At 37.5% G+C, this 7,388-nt stretch overlaps 1 long non-coding RNA gene across 1 annotated transcript; it reads right to left on the reverse strand.

Annotated features, from left to right (window-relative positions):
* Window positions 1–507: 507 nt before the first annotated feature.
* On the reverse strand, window positions 508–1,403 carry LOC125785912 (uncharacterized). The gene is made up of 2 exons (XR_007428200.1): window positions 1,129–1,403; window positions 508–626 (listed from the first exon to the last, which is right to left on the reverse strand). It is a non-coding gene; the product is annotated as an uncharacterized LOC125785912 (long non-coding RNA).
* Between the last annotated feature and the right edge of the window lie 5,985 nt (window positions 1,404–7,388).

The following is a 7,388-nucleotide window of genomic DNA, read 5'->3' on the forward strand; positions in this document are numbered from 1 at the left end:
CTGGAGTCAGCATACGTCATCACGTCTAGCGCGCTGTGCCCGTGAGCTGTTTATAAATAACTAAAGTTAATGATCACTTACCTCGGGATAAATCAGTGGCAAAATGGAGCGGCAGCTATTTCTCTTTTACTCATCCAAATATTACATATATTTAAATATTCATGATTTACTTTAATTCTACACTTTTCCTCACTTAATTCTCAGAGTATGGTCAGTTTTATTTATGTATTTAATTTATTTTTGATTAGATGCTTCATAGAAATGCATGAGTAATGAAACCATAATATAATAAATATTTTGTATGAGCCATCAGAGCTAAATTATCAAACTAAGCTACGTTTCACACAATAGTACATTCATACACAGTCAGCTAATTTATCTTTACCTTTTAGTTGCATAAAACACATGATTCATAAACTTTTTATTTATTTATTTACCCATACCCACTAGTTGAGATGTGATACTACAATAAGCATAGTGACTATAAAACACAGCAAGCAAAAATAATAATGTTAAGAGAGAAAACTTTATTACATTCAAAGAAAAAAATATATATTCATAAAGGGAGCTAACGCTGCCTCCAGCCGGTCTGACCAGCGTTCACCTTCCCCGGCCCACGTTCATCCCTGTGGAAAAAATAAATCTGAATTAGTAACAGTGGTTTATGGAGAACACGCTCATAATTCCACTATTTACACAATTAATCACTCAGTTACAGGTAAATCTAGTTATTCCCTCTAACAATTAAACTGTTTACGCATTAAATCACTAAATTACAGGTTATTCTACACGTTTACACTATTTACACAGTAAATCACTTAGTTATACGTAACAGTGACTTAAAACAGTTAAAACTTTTTATACTGGACGGCCAGGGTATCTTTGTTTCCTAGCGGGGGTTTCCTCAGCGCTGCAGCCGCGTTTGGTACTCTGTAAGTCGGCTAGATGCGTGTTAGCTTACCCGGTAAATTAGCGCGATAAGCTAACGGTAGCTTCCGCCGGTCAGGTCTTACATTAAATGAAGTACAGGCGAAAACAACGATGGAAAACAACTTAAAACAGTCTAAAATATGCTAGTTTGATAAACCCACGCAGCGGTGAGTGGAAATACAGGCGGGAATTACTTACATTTGTACAGAAACTCCGTGGCAGGCCGGCTCCGTCCGCCATGTTTTTAAATCTGAGCGCTGGAACTCTGAGCTGGTGAAATGCATCATGGGATTGCCTTCGCCGTGAAGGATACATCTCACGCTGCCTTCAGAATTGGGGTAAAATAAGGCAGCTGCCCAGGTAGGCAGCACATGCTACCTTCCGAATGGGACAGTCCTTTTCTCGGGAGCGCGCCTATGCTGCCTGCAAATGCTGCCTAGTTGGGCAGCTCCCTTCAGATTGGACCGCAGCTATTAAGTGCAGTGCCTCTGTCAAAATTTTAAACTATGTTTAAAAAATGCTTTGTTTATTCATAATTGCTAATTGTTTAGAAATAGCTTTAGTCAAACTACTCTCTGGATATTTGGCCTATCACCTCCATTTTGGTCTTGTTGCACACTGTAGAGTCTGTAGGTAAATAGTTATTAAATAGTTATTGAGTCATTAAACTCAATTGTGAAATGGCCACTTAAAAGAGTGTCCAGGCTTTAAGCAATCTGTGCGTCCTTGGTATTACCACCCTAAATTGCTGTAACTCTGCAGGATTTGCTCTAATCATCTCACAATGTTAAAGACCTCTCTACAATATCACTGTGATGAAGCGCCATTTAATTCAGAACTATATTTAGAACAACTTTATAATTACATGTCATGTCAGAACATTCACTCCTTGGTGTTAATATAAACTTGTTTGGTCAAAAACATCAGCTTATTTTGAAAAGGTCAAAAGGTCAATCTGAACACCACTTTGTGAACAGTCTCTTGATCAAAAACCATAACATGTGGACAACTTTTGACTAATTCTACCTCACTTAATGAATATTCTACAAACTTCAACATAATTGTATGTGAATTGTAGGACTGATCATGTTGAAAGACCTCTGCTCAACATTAATAACAGGAGAAAGACTTTTGATAATTTCTAAATGTGACAGAGTGTCTACAATTACTAAGCCTTCTTACACATCACCATCTTATGCTCTATGAGGCACAATTGTGCCAGTTGGTGCTTGAACCCGCTGGTTGCCGCTTGCGGCTATATTTTTTATTTATTTTTTCTTAATTTTAAATATGTTTTACTTTTTGTGTAAATCTTATGGTTTATATATATATATATTTCTCATCCATATTATCACTTTTCAATCCCTTCTAAACTGTAAATGTTCAGCTGCATTGTAAATGAGGGTCACCAAGGTGTAAATAAGTGATCATAAAGGTTGATTGACTGATTATCAATTTAGCTGGTGAGTTGGATCAGCTGGATAATGAGTGCCCTAGAATAGGATTCACAAATACACAAAAAAAATCATTATTCTTTATTAATAAACAACAGCCAACAGAAGAGGGCTCCACTCACTCTCTCATCCTACTCTCTCACCCCACTCACAACCATTTCATGGTATGTCTGTAACATTAGAGAAATCTGTTAAATTCCCTTTGAAGGTTAATGCCAGTTTTCCTTCGGATTCCTGTTCCAGAAAAAAGCAGCATAATATCTGCAACAAAAAAAAGATGACATTAGAAGACAGTAATACTGCAGTAAACTTGTGTGTGGATGTGGGGACAAATGTTTTTACTTTCGTGACTTTTGTTTACAAGCTCAAAATCTCCAATGAATCTCCTTCAACGTAGTAAGTTCATAGAGGAGTGAGGAAGGTGTGAGAGCTTGAGACTGCTACTACACCCAGCTAATCCTTGTGCATTTCACCTTTTACATATTATTATGTTTTTTTTTTTCTTTTTTCTTTTTCATGGACAGATTTCATGTAACTTGCTATCAAGACACGTCTGCTTTGTGGTGTTGCTGCCCTCTTTTCTTTTGTGCATCACTTTCTTTAATTTTCCTTAATGCCAATTTATCTCGGGAGCTTTTGTGATCAGCATTTTGATTCTAGCAACACTAGAAAAAAAAATTCTGTTAAAATGAAAGTAAAAAAATGAATAAAATTATTTTTTGAGTGTGTAAATGAAATAATATGAAGTAGTTTAAGAAAATAGAGTTTTTAAACTAAAATTAAAATGCATAAATCAAATGTAGATAATGAAGGAAAGAAATTGCTATAAAGCAAGTTTTGCTGTTTAAGAGAAATACATACTTAGCACTGTACTTTTAAAGAATAAACAACCATCCTTTTATCAAAATGTTTAAGCTTCAGAATGATCACTAGACATCTTATGGGGTACAATTTGGTGGAGAGTGTCAATATAAAGCAATGTCAACTGTCAAATTTTCCATTCACATTCATGCACGACGGGAGCAAGATCACAAAAAATTCTTTAAAAAGAATTCAGGAAAAAACTAATTAATGCTAACACTTTACAATAAGGATACATTAATTAACAGTACCTATGACAGAATGTCTCAACTAATTATCACACAAGTGAAGTGAAGTAGAGTGGGTACTCTGGGGGTGCTGGCTTGGTAGGTCTTAGAAACACTAGGCTCTGGTAAGAGAGCAGGGCTCAGAGAGATATTCATCCATATTTCTTACAGTGACTATAGTTAGTGCAAACTACTCACTATAAAGCAGTTACTCTACTAATAGGACACACATTTGAAGTGCTTCAGTAGTCAAATAGCGTAAAAGATTGACATAGGATTAACAAACATACACAATATCATTCACTTTAACTCCTGCAGTTAGCTCTGCTAGTAAAAAAATGGATGCAATATGTAACCTAGGATCAACATATGAAGCCAACTACAAAATATATTACTCATTATAGCGTTAGAGTTATCAACAAACGTACTTTGGTCAAATTGACGTACACAAACTGTAGATTATAGTGCATTTGTCATCAAATGAACAGTGGATCTGCTTCCAGCTCTGTTTACTGCACGAGGGAACTACAGCAGAACATGAAGGACAAAACACTAGCTACACAGGAAAATAGCATTCAACTATAAGGCTTTATCGCCATCTAGTGGGTGGTCTATGAACTACACCTTGCTGATTTAACTGAAACAAACAAAGTGAAGACTTTCCTACATTAAGGCATTATTAATCATTAACTAGTTATAAATAATTATTATTCATTATAACATTCTTAAGTTTAATGTATAATATCAATTAATAATTAGTTGTAAAGCTGACAATGATGCTGATAAGATACTCCAGAAAGGCCCATTTTCTAACTGTACCTGGGATTCATATTGTCCAGAAGGAGTCCTATTGTAATATGCATATGAAATGAATATTTTGTACACATTTGATCATATTCTTAGATGTCATACGATGCCTCTGATCTGGTTGGAACATAAAGGATTACTATGCCCATCATCAAAGGAAAGTTTAAAAAAACACTATGATATGTTTAAAATATAATATAATGGAAATACATTTTAATATGCACAGGTTTAAAATGTTTTTCTGTATATATTCAAAGATAAAGCAGCAATTTTAAGAGGCTAGCAAACCAATTAGTCTGGGTCTTCCCAAGGTTTCTTCCTTTTTCACTAACAGAATGGAGTTTTTCATTGCCACCGCACTCATTGGGCAGTAAAGACTAGCTGCATCTAATTATTTAGCGGTTTTATATTTTGACTGTCAAATTGACCTGGTTGGCTATGGTCATTGTTTGTAATAAAGAATTACCTGAGTAATGGATTTGTTTGTCTGTCTTCTCCCTCTCCACTGTTATCTGTGGATTAGTTTCAATACTATCAGTATTACGGTTTGCTTCTTACTGTAGGCTTTAAAGATATATCATAAAATATTTCATTCTGATTTTGCGAGAAAGTGTGTTTAAATTGAGTATATATTTTATCAAATAATCACTTGTAGCCCATTTTGCTACCCCAAGTCTGACTGTCAGATTTTTCAGAATTTTCAGATGATAGAATTAAAAGGTTTACGTTCTATTGTGACTACTTTTGAAATAAATATTATGAAAAATAACTAATACCGCTACACTTGCACAATTATTTCAGCAGTTTTAGTTTAATGTTATTTTTTTTCTTCTTATATATTATTTATTTATCTGTTTCTTCTATATCTATTGCCACAGGTCAGCAAGGGTTAAATTGACCAATATCAGAGTTGTAGTATGTCATGTGTGTGGTACTTGATCTAATACAACTTGTTTTATATCAGTACCATCAACGGTTTAAAAGCTATTGAAATTAATTCACAAAAACCTATTGCCACAGATCAGCCAGGGATAAAGATATAAATATAAGAGTTGTAGTACATCATGTGGGTGGAATTTGTTCTAATCCAACTTGTTCTGTATCAATATCATCAAGGTTTAAAAGCTATTGAAATAAATTCACAAGAAAACGTCACCACAGATGAGACAGTATTAGTATTACATTTAGAAAAATATTATGTGTAGTACATCATGTTGTTTGAACTTGATTTAACTTCGTGCATCACAGGATGTGTGCAGTCTACACATAGTTAGTATTTTCAACAACTGTTAGATTTCATCATCATTTTTTATTTTTGCTTTGGTTTACATAACGGGTGTTTGGCTCATTTGCAACAACGCTGAGAGCATTCCAAAGTAAACAAGGTATTGGAAGTAATTGATATTGTTAAAACAAAGATTTAGAAGAAACAGATAAATAATATATATATATATATATATAAGAAGGTGTAGAGGTATCCCTTATGAAACAAAAATATATGGCAAAAGTACATATATTGTTTAATATAGGGCAATATATGCATGGACCATGTATGTCTATATATTGGTTAATATATAAACACAGACAAATTCTCTAAACTCCAATTTTTTTTAGACCAAATGTTTTTATACATCAGCGCTGGAGAGCGGCTCGACCCAGACTTCGAAGGCGGGCTATCAGCGCTGGAGAGCGGCTCGACCCAGACTTCGAAGGCGGGCTATCAGCGCTGGAGAGCGGCTCGACCCAGACTTCGAAGGCGGGTTATCAGCGCTGGAGAGCGGCTCGACCCAGACTTCTAAGGCGGGCTATCAGCGCTGGAGAGCGGCTCGACCCAGACTTCGAAGGCGGGTTATCAGCGCTGGAGAGCGGCTCGACCAAGACTTCGAAGGCGGGCTATCAGCGCTGGAGAGCGGCTCGACCCAGACTTCGAAGGCGGGCTATCAGCGCTGGAGAGCGGCTCGACCCAGACTTCGAAGGCGGGTTATCAGCGCTGGAGAGCGGCTCGACCCAGACTTCGAAGGCGGGCTATCAGCGCTGGAGAGCGGCTCGACCCAGACTTCGAAGGCGGGTTATCAGCGCTGGAGAGCGGCTCGACCCAGACTTCGAAGGCGGGCTATCAGCGCCGGAGAGCGGCTCGACCCAGCCGCCGGAGACGGTTTACCAGCGCCAAAACACCCTCCTCACAGAGCGAAACAGAACAGACCGATTGGCCAACACACCAACGACCCACACACCAGCGACCACCTTATATCCCAGGGCAGCTGCCAGGGCAGCTCCGAGGGCAGCTCCCAAAGCACCCCCCAACATAAAGCCAAAACAAACGGAATCGTAAATTAATGCTTTCAGTATAACTGCCCGAAGTGGATCACGCATAATATGGCAAATTTCCTCCAGGATCCTATCACTTTCTGTCTCTGTATATATCTCCATCTCCGTCTCCATCTCCATCTCCAACTCTATCAGCACAGTCACAAAACACCAACCTGCCAGTCTGAGCCGCTTTTATACGCTATCGCGGCGATGACGTCATAGAACATCCATGACGCCACAGCGTTCCTGTGACCGTCATGTAAAAGAGGGCAGCTCCACTCGCTGTGTGATTGGTAGCCAGGTAATGATGTGTTCAGAATATGGATTGTGTCTATTATTAAAAATACTGAAGTATGGAGTATTTATATTAATATACCTTATATTTTATATGGTCAATATTCAGAGATTTAATGAATGGTTCCACTGAATGGTTCTAATTACTTGTTGCCTATTAAGCAGAGGTAGTTTAATATCTACACACACACACACACACACACACACACATGTATATATATATATATATATATATCGCAAACGTAAAAAAGGCGAGGTAATCGCGGAGGTCTGTGTGCTAAGCTAAGGTTAAACCCACTCCGGCCGGAGTTCTGTCGAATTGTGCTACCCATCGATACATGCTTCCCAAAGGTACTGCGCATGCGCTGACCTACACAATTAAATTTTTTATTGTGTTTTTTTAATTTATAATTCATCTGTTTTAGGGGGGTTTATGTGCATCAAACAACCTGGACGCACTGCCATTGCACAAAAGTGTAACTGGAAATAGTGCTTCTTTTGTATT

This window comes from Astyanax mexicanus, chromosome 21 (assembly GCF_023375975.1).
Source record: "Astyanax mexicanus isolate ESR-SI-001 chromosome 21, AstMex3_surface, whole genome shotgun sequence".
NCBI lineage: Eukaryota > Metazoa > Chordata > Actinopteri > Characiformes > Acestrorhamphidae > Astyanax > Astyanax mexicanus.